The sequence below is a fragment of the Palaemon carinicauda genome, chromosome 27, assembly GCF_036898095.1.
Source record: "Palaemon carinicauda isolate YSFRI2023 chromosome 27, ASM3689809v2, whole genome shotgun sequence".
Taxonomy (NCBI): Eukaryota; Metazoa; Arthropoda; class Malacostraca; order Decapoda; family Palaemonidae; genus Palaemon; species Palaemon carinicauda.
This window is the reverse complement of record NC_090751.1, coordinates 82,682,516-82,693,293: the sequence shown is the minus strand read 5'-3', so window position 1 is coordinate 82,693,293 and position 10,778 is coordinate 82,682,516. Positions and strand designations below refer to the sequence as shown.

The 10,778-nt window shown below is 34.7% G+C and overlaps 1 protein-coding gene across 1 annotated transcript in view; it reads left to right on the top strand.

The window, feature by feature from the left end:
- Positions 1–287: 287 nt before the first annotated feature.
- LOC137621224 (Na(+)/citrate cotransporter-like) overlaps positions 288–10,778 on the top strand; it is a 50,156-nt gene continuing 39,665 nt past the window's right edge. The window contains exon 1 of the mRNA XM_068351624.1: positions 288–442. The gene's annotated coding sequence lies outside the window, so the exon portion shown is untranslated. The remainder of the gene's footprint in view (positions 443–10,778) is intronic.

Here is a 10,778-nt window from a genome sequence, read left to right as displayed (position 1 = left end):
AATAATTAATTCTCACTACTCTATGAGGGAAATTGTAGCCAGGAAGTTGTTCACAAATAAACAAGCGAACAAACAGACAAACAGGGGAGAAAACATAACCTCCCCCCAACTTCGTTGGCGGAGTTAAATATCCAAGATTTAATTTCTTTCGACTTTAGAAATATCTACAGTATGTCACGGGATCGAAATATATCAAGAAAACTCCTGTAAGATCCAAGTCAGTTACAGATTACCTTGGGAGCCCTGGTTGGTGGTAGGAGCGCCATCCTGCAGGACGCACACTGCCACGCGTCTCACCTTAGAGGTTTACAGTAGACTTCGTCCTCTTCTTTAGTGACAGTCTTCGATAGACCGCGAGTGGAATGAGCTGTGCGATCTCTGTTTCCGTGGTGACATCAACGCTTCCATCTCATTCTCGACGTCTTCCTGCTCGCTTTGACTGGTGAGTAAATCGTATAGACTTCGATTTCGGGAAATTTCTCTGCTCGCAATGCAACTAGACATTGCGAGAGTGCTTCGCTGAAAACGAAAGTTGCAATTCGGTGAAGTGTGTTGCATCATGTCTGTGGTTTTGATCGGAATAATTTTCTCACACAGATTTAAGTGCTGCAAAATTCCTGTGTTTTAGATAATCTCTCGAGTGATTAGAAAAGACTTTGTTATCTTAATATAATCGCAAAAGAAATGTGAAGCACAAAAGCTCATTGTGACGCAGAGAATTCTTCCAAGGGAAGCGAACACACCTTCGGGGCATCTCTTGAAGTTCAAAGTTGCACAGTTCGACGCTATTATCTGGGCTATGCCGTCAGTTGCATTTGCGATTCTAGCGCCAAGGTTTTACGGTAAAATAAGCCAGTCTTACATCAGATCAGAGAAGATCTAGCTAGTATTAATTGCCAAGCAGGCTACTATTTCACCCTGCTATAGATTAGGAGAGCTAAAGTGACGAGTAAACAGAAATATAATGTACTTGGAGGAGGATGTTACGTAATGCATATAAAAATAATTGTAGGAAAACGAGGAGTAAGTCATTGCCGTAATCATTCTATTTAAGCAACAGACGTTAGTATGACATCAAACGTTATGTTATTGAAGGACAACATATATCGATGATGAAAAGTGTAATCAATCTTACTATTGTCATCTGTTTTGGGCGCATACTTCAATAATTCTTCCGTCATCTCTCAATAGTAAATGAGATGGCAAACGTCTGTGTGTAAATTTCTGTTCTCTCTAAGAGGAAATGTAACGATAACAAAAATAGAAAAGGTTGCGATACTTGAAAAGGTAAAATAGTGAATTGACAGAACTATGGGCACTTATGTGTTTAAAAGTATACTTTATGCATAATGCAATATATATTCATATATAAATTATATATACTATATATATATATATATATATATATATATATATATATATATATATATATATATATATATATATATACGTATATATATATATGTATATATATATATATATATATATATATATATATATATGCACGTATATATATATATATATATATATATATATATATATATATATATATATGCGCATATATATATATATATATATTATATATATATATATATATATATATATATATATATATATATATATATATATATATATATATATATATATATACATACATATGTGTGTGTGTGTGTGTGTGTGTGTGTGTGTGTGTGTGTGTGTGTGTGTGTTTTACCATAATGGGGAAAGACAATTAAGTTCACAGCAGTTTATTAAGATGGGCTGCAGATAAATCCTCTATTCCCTTGCATACTATTGTACATAACGACAGTCTTCGACAAATAATTAATTTGTACAGAAGAGTGATTGGCTTCACTAAGGAAAAATCAATGACTGAACGCTCACCAAATGTTATACATTTTCTATATTTTTTAATCGACGTTGTAATCTTGTTGAAGTAATAAGACACATTGCAAAGGGTTATAGATTGTAAAGAATTAAATGATGAAACCTTTGTAGGAAGAGAATGTACACTCTAAACTTCGTAGTAAATTGTAATTTGCTGTTGCGAAATTATTATCCATAAAGCACTTTAGCTTCTTTATTTAGAGACATTTTTCTGTGGTTTTCTCTCATTATTAGTAGTAGCACTTGCTGAGCTACATCCCTACTTGGAAAAGCAGGATTCTATAAGCCTCGGGGATCCAAGAGGGAAAATAGCTCAGCGAGGAAAGGAAATAATTAGATAAACAAACAAGAGCAGTAATTAACAATTAAAATCTAATATCTTAAAAACAGTAACAACATTGGAATAGATATATCATATATAAACTATAAAAACTTAAGGAAAAAAACAAGAGGCAGAGAAATAAGATAGAATAGTGTACCCGAGTATACCCTCAAGCAAGAGAACTATGCCCTCAAGACAGTGGAAGACCATGGTATAGAGGCTATGGCACTACCCAAGACTAGAGAAAAATGGTTTGATTTTGGAGTGTCCTTCTCCTAGAGGAACTGCTTACCATTCCCTGTTGAAGAACCCGTATATTCAACCGGAAATCCTCCGAAAATACCCTGCTCTCAACCGTACTTCAGTAAAATAAAGGCGACCGTAATTTTACCCTATTTCGTTATTATCTTATACGGGCTGGTGACTGTAATATCACTCCTTTGCGTCAATATATCTGTTTTCAAAACGGTAAATACCTGGCAACATCTATTCCAGGATTTTCACCGTTTTTTTTTCTTTTTTTTTATTACGGCAAATTTTTAAAAGTGTAGATTAAGAGTCTCTTTTACCCTTACCAAGAGGAAAGTAGCCACTGAACAATTATATTGCAGTAGCTAACCCCTTGAGCAAAGAAAGTGAAACTAAGAGTGTTATGTTGTTGTTTTAATTAAGAAACCAATTACTGTGGCTGACCACGAAGATGATTAGTCATCCTTATAAATTTTGATTAGAAATCCCTTCTATGTTACCAGTTAAAGGTTTTAAGGACGCTCATGAATGGCAGAGGCAAGGGACAGGACAATGTCCTTGAGACTGACCATATATATATATATGATCAGCGTCCAAGCCCCGTCTTCATCCAAGGTAGGACCAGGGAGAGCCAGGCAATTGCTACTGATGACTTGCCAGGTGGACCTATAGGCTCCCTTGCATCCCTCATCCTTATCTTACAAGGATGGTGAGGTTGCAGAAACTACAAGAATCTATCGAGCTTGAGTGGGTCTAGAACTTGTGTAGCAGATTGTTAAGCAGGCTCCTTTCTAACGGGGTACCACAACCAGATTATTCAATCACTGTCATTTCCATCTAAAAACACTTGAAATCGCATTCATAGCCTTTTGGGTTAGAGTTCTCTTGCTTAAGAGTACACTCGGGCGCACTATTCTATCTCATTTCTCTTCCTCTTGTTTTGTTAAAGCTTTTATAGTTTACATAGGAAATATTTATTTCAATGTTGTTACTGTTCTTAAAATATTTTATTTTTCCTCGTTTCCTTTCCTCAGTGGGCTATTGTTTCCCGTTGGGGCCACTGGGCTTATAGTATCCTGCTTTCCAAATTGGGTTGTAGCTTAGCAAGCAATAATAATAATAATAATAATAATAATAATAATAATAATAATAATAATAATAATAATAATAAACAGCATCCGGGTAGAGAAATACAGGTATAATCCGAGTAATAAGATTATTAGTATGACAACAATACCTCGCTGCCATTACTCGACGGTAGTACAATAACTCAAGGTTAACTTCATGTTGGGCCATGAAGCCTCTGGGAACGTCAGTCTGGTAAAGTTGAAAATGCGGAAGTTCAATTAATCTTTCAGCTCATAATTATGGAAATCAAAGACCATTGACATTTTTATTACAATGTCAAGACTATTTTCAATATTTTCTGCGAAGAAAAATTAAAAAAAAAAAATCCTATAGGAATCGTTACTTAGAAAAAGTATTATTATTCTTCTTCTTCTTCTTCTTATTATTATTATTATTATTATTATTATTATTATTATTATTATTATTATTATTATTGAATGCGGTTACAAGCCTCCTACAGCGTAGGCTACCATCCCAAAGCTTGGTGATAGTCAGTTATTACAAGATTACAATCTAGAATACCACAACATTCATTTTGCCACAAAAAGAACTAAATGGGCACTCAGTAGAGAACATACCTTCGCCGCGCCAAGCAGTCTTATTATGCTCTTTAACTCCACAGCGTAATTGTACTTGAATGTATTATCTTCAAAATCTAATAAATTTGTCCTTGGGTCATAACCCACAGGTCCTCCAAGTTTTGTTGAAATTGGTTCCGTAGTTTTGCGTGATGTTCACGAACAAAAAATAAACTTAACAAAATATTTGCCCTTGCGATTGTTTTTAAAGTACTGCTGCGTACTTGTATTTTGATGTACTTTATCCAGCATGTTACAGGTTCACCCTTGTATCATACCTAACATGACTAACAAGTTTGGTCAAAACCGGTACGGTAGTTTTTGTGGAAAGTTGCTCACGAACAAATAACTGAACTAACAAACAGACAGGGATGAATAGATACACTTCACAAAAGTTTCGATTTAAGCCAAGGGAGTAATAATAATAATAATAATAATAATAATAATAATAATAATAATAATAATAATAATAATAATAATTTTGTTGTTGTTGTTGAATGAAATCCATATACAATCTCTGAGCAATGAAAATAAATTTCTACCCCACATAGAGACTGACTCTTAGATTTTACGATGGCTACGATCCTAAAATTAAGGTAGAACTCTTTTATGTATATGATAACTTTAAAAACTCTGGCCTACATAATTTCAGAAGAATAGGAGGGTGTTTTTAGAATTGTAGAATCTTACATGGCAAATTTCTCGCAGTTTTTAAGGCTATTATTATTATTATTATTATTATTATTATTATTATTATTATTATTATTATTATTATTATTATTGTCGCGAAGGGAGTGAGTGACCTTATATGAAATGCCAAAATATATTAAGTGAACGAGACACACAAGCCATAGCCCAGTCATTCCCTTTTATTATTACCGCCGTTGGGGAGCGGGAGGAAGAGAGCAGCTGATAAATAAATTATATTCAAATGAAATTTTTAGGGATTATATATATATACATATATATATATATATATATATATATATATATATATATATATATACACACATATATATATATATACACACATATATATATATATATATATATATATATATATATATATATATATATATATATATATATATATATATAGATAAGCTTTGTTTCTGCCAATTTTCAAGTTCATACCTGCTCTGACTGTCACTTTTATTCGTAAGTGACAATTTTTAGCTAAAATTTCAGTGAGGAGCCGCAAACTACTCCTAGATTTTTACAGATATCCAAATGATTTTCACAGGGTTTGATGGGTGTTATGTGAACTACAATCATACCCATAATTCTATCGATACTTGCCATAAAAAGTCACAGTAGCCATTTTTCGATATCTACGGGAAGCCGATTCTCGGCGGCGCCGTAAATTACTCGTAGAATACTTCACATATCTAAATGAAATTTTCAGGAATTAATGGGATGAATATTTGCTGTCTCCTTACCGTTTTTCATGTTGATGTCTGCCATAGAATAGCCACAGCAAACATTTAATTCAGTATGGGTTGAATGGTTAGTTTTGGCGGTGGAGTAGATTGTTCCTAGAATAATTCACATATCCAAATGAAAATTTCAGGGATTGATGTGAAACATAGTTTCTCCGTTCCTGTCAAATGTCATGGTAATATCTACAATTGAAAAGACACAGCTATCATATAGTCTTCTTAAATATGATGTTAAATGTAGCACCATTACAGTAAACCGCGTGATAGTGAGCGACATCAATGAGGGACAATGCTGATCTCATTAACAAAATCCGTCCCGAGTTGCAGCTGCTAGTTATTATTATTATTATTATTATTATTATTAGCTAAGCACAACCCTAGTTGGAAAAGCAAGATTTTATAAAGTCAAGGGGTCCAACAGGGCAAAATAGCCTAGTGAGGAAAGGAAATAAGAAAATAAATAAACTACAAGAGAAGTATTGATAAAGAATATAAAATATCTCAAGATTAGTAACAACGGTAAAATAGATCTGTCATATATAAACTATGAAGACAGATCCTTGTCAGCATCAGTAAGTTCAACAAAAACATTCGCTGCAAGAATTCTTTTATTTAATCTGAAACAATTTCTGGTTCTTGTGAGCTTTAAAAAGGTCAAAGTAGTCACATTAATTCACTATTATTTCCTCTCTCTCTCTCTCTCTCTCTCTCTCTCTCTCTCTCTCTCTCTCTCTCTCTCTCTCTCTCTCTCTCTCTCTCTCTCATTTAATAATTTTTTCATTGCTTTTTCGTCACGTCATCTCCATGTGTGAATCACTTATAATCTCTTAATCTGATAGTTATTAAAAAGGTGACATTAAATGTGAGAATTTGTTTACAACATCTGCCATTAATTAATTGTTTTACATCTAATAGCTGTATTCATTCGACCATGCTATGCCTAACACGTCAAGGAACCTTTTAGGCATAAAAAGTAAAAGAAATAGGCCTAAGACTCACTTTCATTTACACATGATTTTAATAACTAGAAATGGATCACATTACAGAAAAGTAGGAAGTCGCGAGGAGCAGAGATAACCAGTATATACTTCTCTAACGACGCAGCAGAATATATAATTGATGTCACACAACAGCTGGTTCTTAGTAACAGGTGATTACGTTATCTCTGGTTGTGTTGAACAGGTACAGTCGGCTACATAAATCTCTATGAAGAGGAGCTATGGGGGAAGTCTGGCACATAGAAAGATTTTGTGCTATGAAGACATTTTATGATTCGACAGTGTGATAGGAATTACTTGTGACTGTGACTGGAGGTTCGGTTGGGTATTTTTTGAATAAGGTCTCTGACAGTTGTAATTTAAAATCCACGGGAGTTTATGGTATTACTGTATTTTCGTGCTCTATATGATTTTCACATTTTTTGTCTCCCATGGGGCTGGGCCATGGGGGTTTACTTCAAGGGCTTTTTATCCTAAGGTTAGGAATAGAGGATGGTCAGAATACTACGGGGGCCAATGAATTTTCTATATCTTGGGGGGGGGGGGGTTGCAAGGAAAGTTCTCCAAGTTATTCAGTGAAATAGGATAGAATTATATTTATTTATAATATTAGTTTGAATGGTGGGGTTGCTTTTAATACTTTAAAGTAGGAGGAAGGATTGAGGATAATATATTCATCTTACAATACATGGTCGAAGAAACTTTCAAAAATAAGAAAAAACTCATAGTGGCCTCTTTAGATTTCAAAAAAGCTTTCGATTCCATAAAAAGGGAAGCACTGATAGAAACATTAAAGCAATACAAAGTACATACTAGTATAATTAACTCTATAGCTGTAGTGTATGTGGGAGACTCGACTACGTTAGACATAGGGGAAAGAGTAGAACAAAAATTGAGCGTAAGTAGTGGAATAAAACAAGGCTGTACTGCCTCTACAACATTATTCAAATTAATTACTTATCAGATTATAAAACAAGTAGAAAGGGAAGGTAATGGTTTTAAAAATGATATTATAAAGCTAGTAGTATTATTTTTTGCTGATGATGTCCTAGTGCTTGCTGAGAATATAGAGGATGCTGAATTAAACATAAGGAAAGTGATAGATATAGGAAAGCAGTGTGGTTTAGACATAAATAGAGACAAAAGTAGCGTACTTATATATAATATGAAGGAGAAACCAGATAATATAGAGGGAATAAGAGTAGTAAGCAATATTAAATACCTAGGTATCAAGGTAGATGATGGTAGGAATATGTTCAAAACACAGAAAAGTGAAATGATAGTTAAGGCGCAAAAGCTAGCCAATCTTACATATTCGATCATAGAAAAAAGCTGTAATAAGATACTGATAGGAAAAACATACTGGAAAAGTGTAGCACTACCCTCTATATTATATGGAACAAATGTGATTAACTTAACAGAAACGGAAATAGAAAAGTTGCAGAGAATAGAGAATGGAGTGTATAGAAGGATGTTAGGGGCTGTAAAGAATACAGCAATTGTAGCCTTGAGAGGGGATGTAGGAGCATCAGCTATGAAAACAAGGGTAATGGATGGTAAGCTGAGGTACCTTAATAGCATTTTTAAGGGAGAAAAGGACCTACTTACAGCAATAGTCAATGATATGGAAGAAAAAGAGAGGAAGTGGTGGATGCATGTGAAGAAGTATGCTGAAGAATGTGGGATGGCGATGAGAGAAGTCAAGAGATGTACGAAAGAGGACATAAAGAAGAGAACAAGAGAATGGGACACAAGCAAATGGAAGAGTGAAATGGAGTGTAAGGAGAGTTTAATTTTGTATAAAAACTGGAAAAGTGAAATCAAGGAGGAGGAAGTGTATGACAATACATTTTCGTCAATTTTATTATTTAGAGCAAGGACAAACTCATTGGGCTTGAATATAAGAAACAGACACCAAGATGGAAATATAAACTGTGTATTCTGTGATGTAGAAGAAAATGCTAACCACTTTATATTATATTGTCCACAGTTTAGTGATATAAGAATAAAAGCAATCGAGCTTCAACAACCATACGAAGAAGACAGTGCACAAACAGTTGGAAAATTCCTTTTTTGTGAAGAGAATATTGAAAATAAGAAAAATATACTACAACAAATGTGGATGAAAAGAGAAAAACTAGTGAAAATAAGGAACACACAAAACTAAAAGACACAGAGGCGCCGTTGTAAAGGCTATGCCTCACCCCAGAACCTGAACCTGAACCTGAAGTAGCTTATTACCAACATGATAATATTTCACCTAGGGGATTTTACAATTGCATTTTGTAAAAGTTCTTATTGTCACACTGGGAAACTACATACTGTATCATGGAGATGCCACATAAATCCTTATTTCGTGAAATCCTACAATAATGTATTTCCGTTTTAAATAACAGCTAAGCCCAAGAGACGTGTTACTTCTGTGTATTCATTTTATGTTTAAGGTTTGCTTTTCTTCCATAATTGGCGATTTGTTATCAGTCGCTATTCCAGCTCGCTAATTGGGTATTGATCACTATTCCAGTTCGCATATTGGATATTAATCGCTATTAATCACTATTCCACCTAATTAATTGGCTATTAATCACTATTCCAGTTCTTATATTGGATATTAATCGCTATGTCACTGACTGGCTATTAATCACTATTCCAGCTAGCTGATTGGCTATTAATCACTATTCCAGTTCGCATATTGGATATTAATCGCTATTAATCACTATTCCACCTAATTAATTGGCTATTAATAACTATTCCAGTTCTTATATTGGATATTAATCGCTATTTCAGCTCACTGACTGGCTATTAATCACTATTTCAGCTCGCTGATTGGCTATTAATCACTATTCTAGCTCGCAGATTGGCTATTATTCGTTATTCCAGCTCGCTGAATGGCTACGAATCACTATTCCTGCTCGCTAGTTGGCTATTGATTACTATTCCAGCTCGCAGATTGGCTATTAACCGTTATTCCAGCTCACTGATTGGCTCTTAATCATTATTCTAGCTCGCTCATTGGCTATTAATCGCTATTCCAGTTTGTTGACTAGTATTGATTGCTATAACAGCACGCTGATTGGCTATTAATCACTATTCCAGCTCGTAGATTGGCTAGTATTCGTTATTCCAGCTAGCTGATTGGCCGTTTAATCACTATCCCGGCTCGCTGATTAGTTATTAATTGCTATTCCAGCATGCTGTCTTGGCTATTAATCACTATTCCAGCTCGCTGATTAGCTATTAATCCCTATTCCAGCTTGCAAATTGGCTATTAATCATTATTCTAGTTCACTGATTGGCTATCAATCACTATGCCAGCTCACAGATTAGCTATTAATCACTATTTCAGTGTGCTGATTGGCCACTAATCCCTATTCCATCTTGTTGACTGGCTATTAATCGTTATTCCAGCTCACTGGTTGGCTATTAATCACTATTCCAACTCGCTGGTTGGCTATTAATCGTTATTCTAGCTCGCTGGGTGGCTATTAATCTCTGTACCAGCTCGCTGATTAGCTATCAATCACTATTCTATCTCCCAGATTGGCTATCAATCACTATTCCAGCTCGCTGATTGGCTAATTATCACTATTTCAGCTCGCAGATTGGCTATTACTCGTTATTCTAGTTCAATGGCTGGCTATTAATCACCATATCAGCTCGTAGATTGGCTATTACTCGTTATTCTAGTTCAATGACTGGCTATTAATCACCATATCAGCTCGCTGATTGAGTATTAATCACTATACCAGCTCGCTGATTGGCTATTAATCATTATTCCAGCTCGCTGATCAGCTATTAATCACTATTTCTGCTCGCAGATTGGCTACTACTAACTATTCTAGCTTGCTGATTGGCTAGTTATCACTATTCCAACTCGCAGATTGGCTATTAATCGTTATTCCAGCTAGTTGTATGGCTCTTAATCAGTATTCCAGCTCGTAGATTGGCTATTAATCGATATTCTATCTCGCTGATTGGCTATTAAACACTATTCCAGCTCGCAGATTGGATATTAATCGATATTCTAGCTCGCAGATTGGCTATTAAACACTATTCCAGCTCGCAGATTGGCTATTAATTACTATTCCAGATCGCATATTGGCTATCAATTGTTATTCCAGCTCGCTGTTTGGCCATTAATCATTATTCCAGCTCGCTGTTTGGCCATTAATCATTA